This window comes from Schistocerca serialis, chromosome 1, assembly GCF_023864345.2.
Source record: "Schistocerca serialis cubense isolate TAMUIC-IGC-003099 chromosome 1, iqSchSeri2.2, whole genome shotgun sequence".
In the NCBI taxonomy this organism is placed as follows: Eukaryota; Metazoa; Arthropoda; class Insecta; order Orthoptera; family Acrididae; genus Schistocerca; species Schistocerca serialis.
In genome coordinates, this window is record NC_064638.1 from 1,156,397,837 (window position 1) to 1,156,417,003 (window position 19,167).

Sequence of the window (19,167 nt, forward strand, 5' to 3'; positions counted from 1 at the left end):
ATGGCATCTACCTGTGAGTCTGTATGTAATATTTTCTGGGTCTCATGATCAAATAAAGCGAGTTGGTCTTAAACGAACGCTGTTTCCGGAATCCATGTTGATTCCTACAGAGTAGATTCTGGGTTTCAAAAAAATGACATGATACGCGAGCAAAAAACATGTTTTAAAATTCTACAACAAATCGATGTCAGAGATATAGGCCTATAGTTTTGCGCATCTGCTCGACGACTCTTCTTGAAAACTGGAACTACCTGTGCTCTTTTCCAATCATTTGGAATCTTCCATTCTTCGAGAGACTTGCGGTACACGGCTGTTAGAAGGGGGGCAAGTTCTTTCGCGTACTCTGTGTAGAATCGAATTGGTATCCCGTCAGGTGCAGTGGACTTTCCTCTGTTGAGTGATTCCAGTTGCTTTTCCATTCCTTGGACACTTATTTCGATGTCAGCCATTTTTTCGTTTGTGCGAGGATTTAGAGAAGGAACTGCAGTGCGGTCTCCCTCAGTGAAACAGCTTTGGAAAAAGGTGTTTAGTAATTCGGCTTTACGCGTGTCATCCTCTGTTTCAATGCCAATATCATACCAGAGTGTCTGGATATGCTGTTTCGATACACTTACTGATTTAACGTAAGACCAGAACTTCCTAGGATTTTCTGTCAAGTCGGTACATAGAATTTTACTTTCGAATTCACTGAACGCTGGTGACAGTAATAGTCTTCATTTCCAAGCACAACACTAAGACCAGGAGTTATCATTTCCAAGTACGAGTCGCCCGTGACAGTGTTGTCAAAGACGTACTTCCCAATTAACCCTCTAGAAGACAGACCACACCAGACTGTTACTCCTGGTAGATTAACATGCCTTTGCTCGGTTACATATAGATTCTCCCTGGCCCAATACACGCAATTATGGCGGTTTATTGTTCCATCAAGTTTAAACGTCGCTTCATCTGACCAAAGAATTCGAGCTTTGAAACGTTGCTCTTCTTCAAGTCTGTGAATGAACCACTCACAAAATTCGCTTCGCCTATCACGATCATCATCGTTAAGGTCTTGGAATGTAAGCCTTAAAGTTCTGAGACCATGAATACTGCTTCTGTAGATCCCAGTCTCACGAGAGCATTGCCTCACAGATTTCTTCGGGGATCGTGTGTATCCCTAGATTACTGCATCAACACTCTCATTGTCTGTTGAACTTCTCTTTCGTCCGCTATGACCCTTCTTCGTATTGTGCGCCGTTGCTTCAACTTCAAACTTATGTCTGATTCTTGTAATTGTTACTCTTGTCGGTGGTGATGTTCGAAATTCAACTCTCCGGCGTCAGCGTACCGCACTCGCATTCTCTGTTTTCCAGTAACACTTCAGCACCCATTTACGTTGTTCAAACGATAACGCCACATTTGCTGACAATCCTGAAACAAAAGAAAGCATTGTTATATTTTTCACCGCCTTCTAATTATTACCCATAAAAATTGTATTTCTGTCTCCTTTAATTAAAGAGATATTCTGTTTCGAAGAGTGTATACATTATTATGGGACACCCTGTATACACTGAGGTGGAAAAAGTCATGGGATACCTCCTAATATCGTGGCGGACCTCCTGTTGAGCGCCGTAGTGCGGCAGTTTGACGTGGCATGGACTCAACAAGTCATTGGAAGTGCCCTGCAGGTTTATTGGGCCCAGCTACCTCTAAAGCCGTTCATATTGGCCAAAGTGTTGCAGGTGCAGGGTTTTCTACACGAATTAAACTTTCTATTACGTCCAAACGATGTTCGATGGGTGACCGAATCAGTCGTTCGAATTGTCCAGAACGTTCTTCAAACCAACCGCTAAAAATTGACGCCCGGTGACATGCATCGTCATTCAAAGAATTCCATTGTTGTCTGGGAACATGAAGTCTATGAATGGCTGCAGATGGTCTCCAAGTAGTCTAACGTAACCATTTCCAGTCAATGATGGGTTTAGTTGGACCAAAGTACCCAGTACATTACATGTAAACACAGCCCGCACCATTATGGAGCCACCACCAACTTGCTCGGTGCCTTCTTGACAACTTGGATTCAAGTCTTCGTGGCGTCTTAACCACGCTCGACACGTACCATCAGCTCTTACTATGAAATCGGGACTCATCTGATCAGGCCACTGTTTTCCAGTCGCCAACCGACATGGTCACGAGCCCAGGAGAGGCACTGCAGGCGATGTCGTGCTGTTAGCAAAGGCAGTCGAATCGGTCTTCTGCTGCCACAGCCCATTAACGCCCTATTACGCCGCACTGCCCTAACGGATACGTTCATCGTATGTCTCACATATATTTCTGCTTTTATTTCAAGGACTAGTGCTTGTTTCTTGTTAAGTGAAGGCCGTCGGCCACAGCATTGACGGACTGTCTGGAATTTGGTGTCCTCGGCGCTCTTTTTACACTGAGGATCTCGTAATATTGAATTCCCTAACAATATCAGAAGTAGAATGTTCCATGCGTCTAGGCGGTCATAATAACGTCGGAAACATTTTCACACAATCAACTTACTATAAATGACAGCTCCGTCAATGAACTGCCCTTTTATACACACCTGTTCATAGAAAAAAGCACTCCGTCCTCAGGCCACGAGTGAGAATGTTCCATGCGTCTAGGCGGTCATAATAACGTCGGAAACATTTTCACACAATCAACTTACTATAAATGACAGCTCCGTCAATGAACTGCCCTTTTATACACACCTGTTCATAGAAAAAAGCACTCCGTCTTCAGGCCACGAGTGACCTACCGGGACCATCCGACCGCCGTGTCATCATCAGTGGAAGATGTGGATAGGAAGCCGGCCGCGGTGGTCGTGCGGTTCTAGGCGCTCCAGTACGGAGCTGCGCTGCTGCTACGGTCGCAGGTGTTCGAATCCTGCCTCGGGCATGGATGTGTGTGATGTCCTTAGGTTAGTTAGGTTTAATTAGTTCTAAGTTCTAGGGGACTGATGACCACAGCAGTTGAGTCCCATTGTGCTCAGAGCCATTGGAACCATTGTGGATAGGGGGGGGGGGGGGGGCATGGGGTCCGCACACCGCTCTCCCGGTCGTTATGATGGTATTCTTGACCGAAGCCGCTACTGTTCGGTCGAGTAGCTCCTCAATGGGCTTCACGAGGCTGACTGCACCCCCAAAAATGGCAACAGCGCATAGCGGCTGGATGGTCACCCATCCAAGTGCCGGCCACGCCCAACAGCACTTAACTTCGGTGACCTCACGGAAACCGGTGTATCCAATGCGGCAAGGCCGTTGACCCCTGTTCAAAGAAACAGAACAAAATGGTGCAAATTGCTCTGAGCACTACGGGACTTAACATCTGAGGTCATAATTCCCCTAGAACTTAGAACTACTTAAACGTACCTGACCTAAGGACATCACACACACAGCCATGCTCGAGGCAGGATTCGAACCTGCGACCGCAGCTGTCGCGCGGTTCCGAACTGAAGCGCCTAGAGCCGCTCGGCCACCGCGGCTGGAAAAACAGAACACCTTGAACGACTAGAGGGAGGACATTCATATTCACGGGACATGCACATCAGTATGTTATGCAGAAATGATCAACATTTGAACCATGTCGGCACACGGGTTCAAGCTCAACACGACGCAACACCGCCTACCGGTAAAATGTGCCTGCGGGTCTCGTTGTCGCCATGAATCGAAGGAAATGGATCGGTGTGAAATGAGCAGACGAGGAGGATGCCTCGCAGACGTATACGCGAACCGTACTGTCAGATCAGTGAGTTTGAAAGAGGGCGCATTGTTGATATGAGAGAATGTGATGCATCCATCCGGGAAATTGCTGCTCGTGTGGGACGAAGTGTTTCGGCAGTGCAACAGGTGTGTGCAGAATGTTTCACGGAAGGCCGTAGAACATGACGAGAGAGGTCAGGTAGCACCACCCGGACAACCAGCCCTCCCCGCCCCACCCTCCCCCCTCCACCCTCCTCCCCTCCTCCCACTCCACGTCCGAGAAGATCGATACCTCATTCGAATGGCATTGCAGGACAGATCTGCGTCCTCTTCGACTTGGTGCGACAGTGGAACATTGAAACACGTCGTACACCATCGTGGCTGACAGTCCGTAGCCGTTTAATACGGCATGTATTACGTGCGCGCCGTTCACTTCTCCGCCTATCTTTGACGAATGTGCGGAAACAAGCTAGAAGGAAATGGTGTATGGAACTACGTCATTCGGTACAGGAATAGCATCAGATAGTGTTTTCGGACGAATGCTAGTTTTGTTTGTTTGAAAATGATGACCACATTTTGATTCACCGCAGACAGGAGCAGCGGCATCACAGTGACTGCATTTGCACAAGACATAGAGCTCCAACTTAGAGCCTTGTGTTGTGGGGTGCTATTGGGTACAACCACAAATCATAGTTGGTGTATGTCCATGGCGCTGTGACCATTGTGACTCAAGTCAATGACATCCTGCTACCCATGGTCATACCTTTTCTGTGTAACACCTCAGACGCCATATTTCAGCAAGACAATGCACGACCACATCTTGCTGCACGAATACCTGACTTTTTGGTGTCATAGGATATCAGTCTTTTGCCCTGGGCAGCCCGATCACCAGACTTGTTGCCAATCGAAAATGTGTGTGGAATGGTGAAGCAACAGGTGCAGTGCTGTGACCCAAAGCCAACCAGCACAGATCAGGTGGGCAGCATGGATGGCCATACCATAGTACGAGATTCGCGTCGATCCCATGAAGCATGGAACAAGTGGGGTCCATGGTGTACCCTGTGCCTACTGGGCAACCGAACACATGTTGAACCGAAGTGGCTGATATGCTAATCATTTCTGCAGAACATACTAACGTAGATGTCCTGTGAATATGAATATCCTATCTCCAGTTGTTCAAGGTGTTCCTTTTTCTTAACATGAATGTACCTTGTGCGCACGCTACTAACGTCATCTGTATATGTGCATATCGCTACCCTATTACTTTTGTTTCTTACTTCACGAAAATGATTTCCATGGTACTTTCAAGGCTCCGCAGGTGTCCTTTGTTTAGATATTGACAACAGTTCAAATAGAATGTGGTAAATATAGTGTAGTCTACTGCCGTAGCATCACGACTGTCCATGATCGCATTTACACCACATTGGGGCAAAACAACTACGTCCTTTTTTATTTGCGCGTAGCCATAAGACCATTAGTACCCACAAAACATTTGGCACCTGTCTCCGGTTAATTTCAGCTTATGCTACGCTGTTTGCAAACTAAATTCGCTAATAGGCACAATTTTTCTAGAGCCTGTTACAGAGAGGTCCATCTTTGCAACCACGACAACATGCAGCGCGGTACAGATGGGCTCAACAACATGCCGAATGAACCGATCAGGATTGGCATCACGTTCGCTTCACCGATGAGTGTCGCATATGCCTCCAACCAAACAATCGTCGGAAACGTGTTTGGAGGGAACCCGGTAAGGCTAAACGCCTTAGACACACTGTCCAGCGAGTGCAGCAACGTGAAGGTTCCCTGCTCTTTTGGGGTGGCATTATGTGGGGCCGACGTACACCGCTGGTGGTTCAAATGTTCAAATGTGTGTGAAATCTTATGGGACTTATCTGCTAAGGTCATCAGTCCCTAAGCTTACACACTACTTAACCTAAATTATCCTAAGAACAAACACACACACCCATGCCCGAGAGAGGATTCGAACCTCCGCCGGAACCAGCCGCACAGTCCATGACTGCAGCGCCTCAGGCCGCTCGGCTAATCCCGCGCGGCCCGCTGGTGGCCATGGAAGTCGCCGTAATGGCTGTACGATACGTGAACTCCATCCTCCGATCGATAGTACAACTATATCGGCAGCATATTGTAGATGCATTCGTCTTCAGGGACGACAATTCACGCCTATCGTGCACATCTTGTGGATGGCTTCCTTCAGGATAACGACATCGCTCGTCTAGAGTGGCCAACACATTCTTCAGACATGAACCCTATCGAACAAGCCTGGAATGGGTATGTCTGTGGTTTCCAGATAGAAAAGAAAAAAAGAGATAAAACCGACCTAAGAGACAAAGAATATTACCTTTAACATTTCTGACAGAAAAACGAATGGAAAGGACTTCAAAAACATACATAGTTTTTACGGATACACAGAGAGAATTTGGTGATCTAAAATGGGAAAAATATTTGAAGCACTGAATAAAGTAGGAATAGATACTATGGGGTCTCTAAAGATTTGAAACAGCTGTTATCGATGGGCGCTTAACAAAGGAAGAAACACGGGCTCTCGAAGGAATACGGCAAGAATGTGCGCTATCCCGAATTATTTATATTATCTATGTATAGAGGAGGGCACTTCAAGATATCAGAGAACAAATAGAGGGAGATGTAGTACACAAGACAAAACAATAGATAAGCTGATGACACAGCAGTTTTATTCGAAAGTGAAGCAGAACACCAACGGTTGTTGTTGGGTTGAGATGTTTGGGGGAGGAGACCAGACGGTGAGGTCATTGGTCTCATCAGATTAGGGAAGGACGGGGAAGGAAGTCGGCCGTGCCCTTTCAAAGGAACCATCCCCGCATTTGCCTGGAGCGATTTAGGGAAATCACGGATAACCTAAATCAGGATGGCCGGACGCAGAATTGAACCGTCGTCCTCCCGAATGCGACGGTTGTTGTAGAGGAGGGTAATATGAAAATGAACGAGTCTATCTCAAAGAAAATACTGTATTTTTGGTAAAGACTGAGTATATGTGTGCGTGGTGATTTACAGTAACGAGCTGACAGATTTACTTATTTAGGAAGCACGACGACGATAGTTGGAACAATCAAAGAAGAAATATGAAGCAGTGGTCGCGAAGCACACAGTGACTTCAATAAATGAAGATAGCGTTTACCTAAAGAGTAATGACCTACAAACAAGGAAACAATTTCTGAAGTTATTTGTTCAGAGTGTAGCATTGTACTGGAGTGAGATTTGACTCGGAACCGTGGAAGGGAAAACACTGAATTATTTTGAGATCCGAAGTTACAGAGACGTCATGAAAATTGAACAGACTGGTAAGATCACGAACGACGAAATATTTAAAAGAGTGGAAGAGGATTTTATGGGACATTTCTTTAAAAGTAAGAGTTCAGTTTATTGGTTATCTACTGGGGCACGAGGAGCTCCCAGGAACAATAGCACAGCAATATTTCAGTGGAAATTCTCTCCCAAAATAGCGACGAAGAAAGATTATCCTTTAACGTCTTGTCTATGTTGATTTCACTAGAGACGGAGCAGAGGTACACAACAGCCTTGACGCACGCTCGCGACGTTTGCGAAAACATGAATAACACCAACGTGCGCTTTAGCTCACGACACTAGACGGGACTAATGATGCAAATATCAAGCACGCGCGGAGAGAACAACCATAGCACAATATTAACGCTTGTTACCAAAGGGACTCACCTGAGTCCACAATATGGAGAGGCTAGAGCTGCCCAAGCAGGTTCGTTTCTTTTAACGGTCGCGTAGAAGAAATTCAAGTTCACAACCGGCGTAATGGCATCGATAACACCTCCGAGGATACGCCGCCGTATTCCAGCAACGTTCGGCTACCTCTGAGAGCATTCACGCGCCCTTAGTCGACACGGGTCTCCCGCTGCCATTGTTTCTCTCTCTCTCTCTCTCTGTCTCTCCCTGTCTCTCTCTCTCTCTCTCTCTCTCTCTCTCTCTCTAGCAAGCCGAACACAGACATATAAGAAATACACCCCGTCCGCCACTGTTTAAGCGCCACCTTGCGGCGAAGCCTCCTCTGTTCTACCAGCAACGGGCCAAAGGCATACCTGCGTGCAGATGAAATCTATATTAGACTGAATTCATGTGTTCAAAGTTAGACATTCCGAAACTTAAAAGCAATTATGGTGAAATTAACAAGGTCAAACACTTTAAGTATCTCAGTGAAATTATTCAACCAACAAGACTTGAAAAAAATAGCACAAAAGAAAACAGATTGCAGAAAATGAAGAAAGCGTCCGGACTTGATTCGAATTTGTATAACAAGAAAAACCTGTCAAAAGACACTAAAATCAGACACCACAACACAGTAATTAAAGCGACAGTCGCATATGCAAGTGAAATACTCTCATTGAATCGAAAACTAGATTTACAAGAAAATAAGAAAACAGGAAGAAAGATTATTAGAAAAATTCTGGGATAACAACACACAAGAGATGGATACAAAGTGCGAACCAGCGAGACAACAGAAAAACTGTCAAACATCGAAACTGACATCAGAAAGAGACTACACGGAAACAGACTAACTAAACATCTATTGGACTCAGTGACATCACTTAAAGAATAGCTACCCTGGGTAACTGAGATTAAGAAGAATTCGACAAAAGCAAAGACTGACGTAACAAACACATCAGACAGGGATACATTCAGAAGAAAAAATTGGTAAGTGGAAGTTTACTGCAGAGACAGAACAAGGACCATGCCGACCAATGTGGACCGAAGAAAGAAGGCCTTTGGGGAGAAAATGAAAATATATTGGGAAAATAAGAAGAACCCTAAGTACACAAAGAAAGAAAATATGTTATGTGGACATGTGTTCAGAACCGCTTACTTTCCATGTTACAGCTCATTTTATTACTTCTCTTCAAATCACAATAATCATGGAATGGAAACACACAGAAACAGAACGTACCAGAGTGACTTCAAACATTTTGTTACAGGAAATGTTCAAAATGTCCTCCGTTAGCGAGGATACATGTATCCACCCTCCGTCGCATGGAATCCCTGATGCGCTGATGCAGCCCTGGAGAATGGCGTATTGTATCACAGCCGTCCACAATACGAACACGAAGAGTCTCCACATTTGGTACCGGGGTTGCGTAGACAAGAGCTTTCAAATGCCCTCATAAATGAAAGTTAAGAGGGTTGAGGTCAGGAGAGCGTGGAGGCCATGGAATTGGTCCGCCTCTACCAATCCATCGGTCACCGAATCTGTTGTTGAGAAGCGTACGAACACTTCGACTGAAATGTGCAGGAGCTTCATCGTGCATGAACCACATGTTGTGTCGTACTTGTAAAGGCACGTGTTCTAGCAGCACAGGTAGAGTGTCCCGTATGAAATCATGATAACGTGCTCCATTGAGCGTAGGTGGAAGAACATGGGGCCCAATCAAGACATCACCAACAATGCCTGCCCAAACGTTCACAGAAAATCTGCGTTGATGACGTGATTGCACAATTGTTGGATGAACCATTCGTAGAAGTGTATCCGTGGAGGCCAATCAGCTGCTGATAGTGCGTGCACACGCTGTACAAGGTACGGAAACAACTGGTTCTCCCGTAGCACTCTCCATACAGTGACGTGGTCAACGTTACCTTGTACAGCAGCAACTTTTCTGACGCTGACATTAGGGTTATCGTCAACTGCACGAAGAATTGCCTCGTCCATTGGAGGTATCCTCGTCGTTCTAGGTCTTCCCCAGTCGCGAGTCATAGGCTGGAATGTTCCGTGCTCCCTAAGACGCCGATCAATTGCTTCGAACGTCTTCCTGTCGGCACACCTTCGTTCTGGAAATCTGTCTCGATACAAACGTACCGCGCCACGGCTATTGCCCCGTGCTAATCCATACATCAAATGGGCATCTGCCGACTCCGCATTTGTAAACATTGCACTGACTGCAAAACCACGTTCGTGATGAACACTAACCTGTTGATGCTACGTACTGATGTGCTTGATGCTAGTACTGTAGAGCAATGAGTCGCATGTCAACACAAGCACCGAAGTCAACATTACCTTCCTTCAATTGGTCCAGCTGGCGGTGAATCGAGGAAGTACAGTACATACTGACGAAACTAAAATGAGCTCTGACATGGAAATTAAGCGTTTCCGGACACATGTCCACATAACATCTTTTCTTTATTTGTGTGTGAGGAATGTTTCCTGAAAGTTTGACCGTACCTTTTTGTAACACCCTGTATATATAAAAAAGTTTTCCATCATCTCGGTTCCGAGAGTTCCGGAATCTGTACTGAAAATTGGAATAGAGATCAATATAAACATCCTCTCTGCCCTTTTTATTGATCATGAAAACGACACATTGCATGTTGTACCAGCATAGAACGAACCCCTCAGAGGTGGCGGTCCAGATTTCTGTACACATCGGTATCTCTAATACCCAGTACCACGTCCTCTTGCATTGATGCTTGCCTGTATTCGTCGTGGCATACTATTCACGACTTAATCAAGACACTGTTGGTTCAGATTGTCCCACTCCTCAACGACGATTCGGTGTAGATCCCTCAGATTGGTTGGTGGGTCACGTCGTCCATACACAGCCCTTTTCAATCCATTCCAGGCTTGTTCGATAGGGTTCATGACTGAAGAATATGTTGGCCACTCTAGTCGAGCGATGTCGTTATCCTGAAGGAAGCCATCCACAAGATGTGCACGATAGGCCGCGAATTGCCGTCCCTGAAGACGAATGCCTCTACAATATGCTGCCGATATAGTTGTACTATCGATCGGAGGATGGAGTTCACGTATCGTACAGCCATTACGGCGACTTCCATGGCCACCAGCGGGCCGCGCGGGATTAGCCGAGCGGCCTGAGGCGCTGCAGTCATGGACTGTGCGGCTGGTCCCGGTGGAGGTTCGAATCCTCCCTCAGGCATGGGTGTGTGTGTTTGTTCTTAGGATAATTTAGGTTCAGTAGTGTGTAAGCTTAGGGACTGATGACCTTAGCAGATAAGTCCCATAAGATTTCACACACATTTGAACATTTGAACCACCAGCGGTGTACGTCGGCCCCACATAATGCCACCCCAAAAGAGCAGGGAACCTTCACGTTGCTGCACTCGCTGGACAGTGTGTCTAAGGCGTTTAGCCTTACCGGGTTCCCTCCAAACACGTTTCCGACGATTGTTTGGTTGGAGGCATATGCGACACTCATCAGTGAAGAGAATATGATGCCAATGCTGAGCGGTCCATTCGGCATGTTGTTGAGCGCATCTGTACGGTGTCGTGGTTGCAGAGATGGACCTCGCCATGAACGTCGGGAGTGAAGTTGCGCATCATGCAGCCTATTGCGCACAGTTTGAGTCGTAACACGACGTCCTGTGGCTACAGGAAAAGCATTATTCACCATGGAGGCGTTGCTGTCAGGGTTCCGCCGAGCCATAATCCGTAGGTAGCGGTCATCCACTGCAGTAGTAGCCCTTGGGCAGCCTGAGCGAGGCATGTCATCGACAATTCCTGTCTCTCTGTATCTCCTCCATACCCGAACAACATCGATTTGGTTCACTCCGAGACGCCTGGACACTTCCCTTGTTTAGAGCCCATCCTGGCACAAAGTGATCGAACCGAGGTATTGACCGTCTAGGCATTGTTGAACTACAGACAACACGTGCCGTGTACCTCCTTCCTGGTGGAATGATTGTAACTGATCGGCTGTTGGACCCTTTCCGTCTAATAGGCGCTGCTCATGCATGGTTGTTTGCATCTGTAGGCCGGGCGGTGTGGCCGAGCAGTTCTAGGCGCTTCAATCTGGAACCGCGTGACTGCTACGGTCGCAGGTTCGAATCCTGCGTCGGGCATGGATGTGTGTGATGTCCTTAGGTTAGTTAGGTTAAAGTAGTTCTAAATTCTAGGGGACTGGGGGACTGATGACCACAGATATTAAGTCCCATAGTGCTCAGAGCCATTTGAACCATTTGTTTGCATCTTTGGGGGGGGGGGGGGGTTAGTGACATCTCTGAACAGTCAAAGGGATTGTGTCTGTGATACTATATCCACATCAACGTCTATCTTCTGGAGTTCTGCGAACCGAGGTGATGCAAAACTTTTTTTGATGTATACTCTCTTTAGCACGCCTAGAAGTAGTGGTGTGAACGAGAATGGGTGAAATGTAAAAATAAGTATACTTGTCGAATGCTTGGAACAATTTTACCCACACTTGGCACCCAAATGACTTTCTACGTATAGAATAAAGCGGTAAAACTATAGAATAAAGTGGTAAAACTCCTCTTTCAAACGGTAGAGCTAGGAATGGTGTGTTGTGAAAACATAGATGATAATTACATTAATATCCAATCCACAGTCCATGCTGTGGTTCGACAGTTCCAATAACATTTTAATCGAAATTTAGTCAAAGAGATTCTATATACAACAACAGATTCTATAAATTTTTAGAAATGAATGGAACTCTGCAGCGTATTCTAGAAGAAATTAAGAATACAAAGAAAGCATTTCTCTATGTCTACTTGTTCTGACAAGTCATTTGTTTTCTTACGAAAAAGAATGAAATTTAGTAATCGAGGTAAGATGGGTCGGTGGAACGAAGTGCGGGGAAATTGATATACAGTGAACACGCTGTATCAGCAAGTAGTTTGCACAGTACTGGAGGTGACACCACTGGCGATCTCACTCACCCACAGATCCGTTCAGAACGGGGTCAGGTGTGAGAGATGACGCCCAGCGGCGCGTCTCCAGACTCGGCCGGACTCCTGAGTGGTTCGACTACTGGCATCGATTTATCGACTGGGAAGCAGCGGCGAGAGTGATGAGGTCGCAGGTAAGACGAACAGGGGGCGACACGGCAGACCCCTCAGACACGGAAGAAACTACGGCATCCATCCACCCCCCGGTCTGGTCAGGTCTCATTCTCTGTAGATGCAGGTGACTCCGAGGTAAATATCTCTTACTTTTTGTGGTATGCACTCAGAGCTGATTACACGGGCCAACTTCAAATTGTGAGCCGACCGTACACTAGAATCTGGACACTCTCTTCTCGCAAATAAGTTCGTCTTGCGGGCGTGAGCGGTGTTCCGCTGGTCGTTATTTAGGGCAATGCGTACTTTTCATCCCTGCAAAGGCAGCTCAGACGGATGGTGTTGTCAGCTGAAAAGTACTGCAAAAACCAGTGGCTCGGACTGTGTTCCTACCTGCGGGCTCCTTCAGGTGTTTTGCCTGAAAAGTTGCAGCTACGAAACAGATTTAGTCGGGTGGCGACTGACTACATAGAACACTCTATAGATCACTAGATATACTTGGAGAAAAACTCTTCAGAAACATATTACGCGATCAAGTCGTATACAACAATTGTTCATACAGGGTCGCAATTATTGAACTATATGAAATAAAATCGTCATAACTTCTGAACGGTTTGCGTTAGGACGTTCAAATTGCACGGTTGGCCGCGGGGTATGATGGGAATTAGTATGCGCATGCGCACGCTCCTTGTTGTTGTCCGCTGTTTGCGCGTGAAAATGTCACGGTGCAGCGTGCCTGAGCGTATAGCGCTTGTGAAGGCCTACTATGCGAGCAATAACAGCCCAACTGCGGCTCAGAGGAAGTTTGCGACCGAGTTCATGCTGAAGACAACCGGTCCAAGTGTGCTAACAACCAAGAATTTGATTAGCAACATTCAGTGAACGGGTTGTCTTCGTGATAACAATGTTGGCAACGTCGTTCGTCCAATAAGGGTGAAAACGCCTGAAAACATCGAGAAGACACCTGCTGTGTTTCGAATCACACTCTGAATTCTGTGTTGACCCTTGACGACCCATACGCGATGTGGTGTTGTCATAAGCCGTGCGGTCGGTCGATCTCCTTCCCACCGGCCAGGTAGGTTCCAGCATCCAGAGGGCGGCGTCTAACTGTCGAACAGGAACGTGGACCCCACAAGGCTTAGCTGCCAGTTTCCGCACTGAAATTCGGCGCTGTTAGCACTCTGCGGTGTGGAAGGCAGTCAGCTTCTCCTTTATCAGTGATAGGCGGCGAACAGTATAAAGTTCACCAGCCGAAGGCTGTCGTCTCAGGTACATCTTCGGCTGGCTCATAGACTGTTCTGGAGTATCTAGGACATAGTATCGCTACAGCACCACAATCGCGGAATCATGTGCTATTACTATGAACAGATCAAAATAATCAACTCCTTGAGAGCGGGAGATGGTTCAAATGGCTCTGAGCGCTATGGGACTTAACTGCTGAGGTCATCAGTCCCCTAGGCTTAGAACTACTTAAACCTAACTGTCCTAAGGACATCACACACATCCATGCCAGAGGCAGGATTCGAACCTGCGACCGTAGCGGTCGCGCGGCTCCAGACTGTAGCGCATAGAACCGCTCGGCCATTACGGCCGGCGAGAGCGGGAGAGCTCGAGTGTTTAAAGGGAGCTGATGTGAGGATATGACGCGATCCTCAGTTTGTAATGATCGCATGTGTCCTTTTTCTTTTGCTATATTCGCTTAACAGTCACTTAAATGCTTTGTAGGTTCTGTGATATTGGTTCGTACGAAATAGGTGCAGTTTCTCCCGATATCTCTTACTAGTTAACTAATAAGTGATCACATTTCTGTTGCTTTTCTGTCCCGTGTTATTTTCTGTTGAGTTCGTCCTCTCTCTCTCTCTCTCTCTCTCTCTCTCTCGGTGCGTTGTTGTGACGTGCTGAGGCCCCATCCACTTGCGACATACCGCGTATTTCCTCGTCTTGTCGGCGCATCTGGCGTGACTGCACATTGCTTATAATATGATGAATGAATTTTAATAAAATTGTCTGATTTTCAACCCCTTACTATTCTGTGCCATAGCAAGGTGAAGGTATTTTATTTGCAACTATTGTTTCCTTTGATTTCTGAGATCACTCAGTGAACTTTTCAGACGCAACTTGTACCGATACTGATCACCTGAAACGTAAGGCAGTTAATCTAAACAGGTTACCATTGCAAGCCAAACGGCAGTCAGATTTTTATAATTTTTTATAGTTATGGGACATACCCCCCCCACCTCCCCCATGAACCATGGACCTTGCCGTTGGTAGGGAGGCTTGCGTGCCTCAACGATACAGATAGCCGTACCGTAGGTTCAACCACAACGGAGGGGTATCTGTTGAGAGGCCATACAAACGTGTGGTTCCTGAAGAGGGGCAGCAGCCTTTTCAGTAATTGCAGGGGCAACAGTCTACATGATTGACTGATCTGGCCTTGTAACACTAACCAAAATGGCCTTGTTGTTTTGGTACTGCGAACTGCTGAAGCAAGGGGAAACTACAGCCGTAATTTTTCCCGAGGGCGTGCAGCTTTGCTGTATGATTAAATGATGATGGCGTCCTCTTGGGTAAAATATTCCGGAGGTAAAATAGTCCCCCATTCGGATCTCCGGGCGGGGACTACTCAAGAGGACGTCGTTATCAGGAGAAAGAACACTGGCGTTCTTCGGATCGGAGCGTGGAATGTCAGATACCTTAATCGGGCAGGTAGGTTAGAAAATTTAAAAAGGGAAATGGATAGGTTAACGTTATATATAGTGGGAATTAGTGAAGTTCGGTGGCAGGAGGAACAAGACTTTTGGTCAGGTGAATACAGGTTTACAAATACAAAATCAAATAGGGGTAATGCAGGAGTAGGTTTAATAATGAATAAAAAGATAGGAGTACGGGTAAGTTACTACAAACAGCATAGTGAACGCATTATTGTGGCCAAGATAAACACGAAGCCCACGTCTACGACAGTAGCACAAGTTTATATGCCAACTAGCTCTGCAGATGATGAAGAAATTGATGAAATGTATGATGAGATAAAAGAAATTATTCAAGTAGTGAAGAGAGACGAAAATTTATAGTCATGGGTGACTGGAATTCGAAAGTAGGAAAAGGGAGAGAAGGAAACATAGTAGGTGAATATGGATTGGGGCTAAGAAATGAAAGAGGAAGCCGCCTGGAAGAATTACGCGCAGAGCATAACTTAATCATAGTGCCAACTGGCTAAGCAGGGATGGCTAGAGAACAAACGTAAGGACGTAGAGACTTATCTCACTAGGGGTAAGATAGATACTGCCTACAGGAAAATTAAAGAGACCTTTGGAGAAAGGAGAACCACTTGCATGAATATCAAGAGTTTAGATGGAAACCCAGTCCTAAGCAAAGAAGGGAAAGCAGAAAGGTGGAAGGAGTATATAGAGGGTCTATACAAGGGCGATGTACTTGAGGACAATATTATGGAAATGGAAGAGGATGTAGATGAAGATGAAATAGGAGATATGAACTGCGTGAAGAGTTTGACAGAGCACTGAAACACCTGAGTCGAAACAGGCCCCCCAGAGTAGACAACATTCCATTAGAACTACTGACAGCCTTGGGAGAACCAGCCCTGACAAAACTCTACCATCTGTTGAGCAAGATGTATCAGACAGGCGCAATGCCCTTAGACTTCAGACTTCAAGAAGAATATAATAATTCCAATCCCAAAGAAAGCAGGTGTTGACAGATGTGAAAATTACCGAACTATCAGTTTAATAAGTCACAGCTGCAAAATACTAACGCGAATTCTTTACAGGCGAATGGAAAAACTGATAGAAGTCGACCTTAGGGATCAGTTTGGATTCCGTAGAAATGTAGGAACACGTGAGGCAATACTGACCCTACGACGTATCCTAGAAGAAAGATTAAGGAAAGGCAAACCTACGTTTCTAGTATTTGTAGACTTCGAGAAAGCTTTTGACAATGTTGATTGGAACATTCTCTTTCAAATTCTGAAGGTGGCAGGGGTAAAATACAGGGAGCGAAAGGCTATTTACAACTTGTACAGAATGCAGATGGCAGTTATAAGAGTCGAGGGGTATGAAAGGGAAGCAGCGGTTGGGAAGGGAGTGAGACAGAGTTGTAGCCTATCCCCGATGTTATTCAATCTGTATATTGAGCAAGCAATAAAGGAAACAAAAGAAAAGTTCGGAGTAGGAAATAAAATCCATGGAGAAGAAATAAAAACTTTGAATGTTCGCCGATGACATTGTAATTCTGTCAGAGACAGCAAAGGACTTGGAAGAGAAGCTGAACGGAATGGACAGTGTCTTTAAAGGAGGGTATAAGATGAACATCAACAAAAGCAAAACGAGGATAATGGAATGTAGTCGAATTAAATCGGGTGATGCTGAAAGAATTAGATTAGGAAATGAGACACTTGAAGTAGTAAAGGAGATTTGCTATTTGGGGAGCAAAATAACTGATGATTGTCGAAGTAGAGAGTATAGAAAATGTAGACTGGCAATGGCAAGGAAGCGTTTTTGAAGAAGAAAAATTTGTTAACATCGAGTATTGATTTAAGTGTCAGGAAGTCGTTTCTCAAAGTATTTGTATGGAGTGTAGCCATGTATGGAAGTGAAACGTGGACAATAAATAGCTTAGACAAGAAGAGAATAGAAGCTTTCGAAATGCGGTGCTACAGAAGAATGCTGAAGATTAGGTGGGTAGATCACATAACTAATGAGGAGGTATTGAATAAAATTGGGGAGAAGAGGAGCTTGTGGCACAACTTGACTAGAAGAAGGGATCGGTTGGTAGGACATGTTCTGAGACATCGAGGGATCACCAATTTAGTATTGGAGGGCAGCGTGGAGGGTAAAAATCGTAGAGGGAGTTAAGAGATGAATACACTAAGCAAACTCAGAAGGATGTAGGCTGCAGTAGGTACTGGGTGATGAAGAAGCTTGCACAGGATAGAGTAGCATGGAGAGCTGCATCAAACCAGTCTCAGGACTGAAGACCACAACAACACAACAATGGTACATAAAGTTCAGAACTAAAAATATGGAAGTCCCAAAGTAGTTTGATGCAACACTGAAACATTTTCGAGAAAATCGACTTCGAAATTTTCCAAATAACCTAAAGTAAGGTGGATTTTTTTCCCCACAGGGCGTGTGGCTTCGTGGTAAAATGCTTATCTGCCATGCGAGCGGCTTGGGTTCGATTCCTGGTCATGGCAAATTTTTAAACAAAGGTGCATCTTCTACAACCATTTTCGTGAAGCATAAAATACACAAAGGTGGGAAAAATGTCAGTGGCACTCCGGACTGGTAACTCCTAGATCACTAGTTCGAGTCTCTCTTGGGCCATTATTTTTTTCGTTTTTTTTTCTGCTCAGTTCGAACACCTATATCATTTTATATACAGAAGTCATCGATATATACTGATCTACGTATCTAACCATCGTTTTTTTTTTTTAAAAATGCAAGTGTTTTTATGAAAAACGTCCGTAGTCTTATTTCTGCACACAAAAATCCAGTTTCTACCGCAAATGTAAATTCTTAATTACCGATATTTTATAAAAGATTGTTAATGAAAAATTTTCAGTTAAAAAGAAACATTAAAAATTTAAGTTCTTTTCATTTGTCATGTATTTTAAGCTTCACATAAATGCTGGCGGAACCTTTATTTAAAATTTTATCAAGCCCAGGAAACGAGTCCAGGCCACCTTTGTGGTAAGTACAGATTCTGCCCCACAGCCACGCTCCCTCTCAAAAAATCCTAAGGCGATTTTCTCTATGCTGCCAACATTACACAACTGTTGTGCGTTTTCTCCTTCAAGACAACTCTCAGCCACATTATACAGGGGCAATGAAGATGCTCCTCCGTCGTTTTCAATTGGAAATGTTTGATTACCCACAATACTGCCCGTAATCGTCTCCCTCTAAATTTCATCTCTGCTCACATGAACCGCTGGCTATGAAAACATTTTGGCACAGACAACGAGCTGTTGGCCAGTGTAGAGAATTGGCGGAAAGTACTGGCGGCTGCCTTCTATAACGAGTGAAATGATAATTAAATCAAGACCCGAAGCTGTCGACAGGTGTTGATATACATCAACGGAGACACTTGAAAATGTGTGCCCCGACCGGGACTCGAACCCGGGATCTCCTGCTTGCACAGCAGTCACTCTATCCATCTGAGCCACCAAGGGCGCAGAAGATAGTGCGACTGCAGGGATTTATCCCTTGCACTCTCCCCGTGAGACCCACATTCCCAACTTAATGTCAGCACACTACATTCGTAGTGCCCCTGCCCATTACACTCATTACTCGTGGCAGACAATCTTACCGAGTCCAGTAAGAATTCGGGCAATACGTGTGCATCCAGCACAGAAGAAGGTCAATGCCTGGTTAACCTTAACTATATGAAGATGGTATCTGTTCTTTCGGAGATATATATATGTATATATATGAGAGAGAGAGAGAGAGAGAGAGAGAGAGAGAGAGAGAGAGAGAAAATCTGAGTGCCCTACACAGCTAATGAGCCTGCTCCCTCTCGTTTCCCGGTTCCCACCCATTACCTTTTATTATTGTCAATCCGGGCAGAATGAAGCTTCTCAAAGTTGTCTCGTGAGAGACATATGTGTACAGTGCAAACACAGAATGAA

General features: G+C 45.4%; 1 non-coding gene across 1 annotated transcript; it reads right to left on the reverse strand.

Moving 5' to 3' along the window:
• Positions 1-18,637: 18,637 nt before the first annotated feature.
• Positions 18,638-18,712, reverse strand: Trnaa-ugc (transfer RNA alanine (anticodon UGC)). The gene has a single exon. It is a non-coding gene; the product is annotated as a tRNA-Ala (tRNA).
• Between the last annotated feature and the right edge of the window lie 455 nt (positions 18,713-19,167).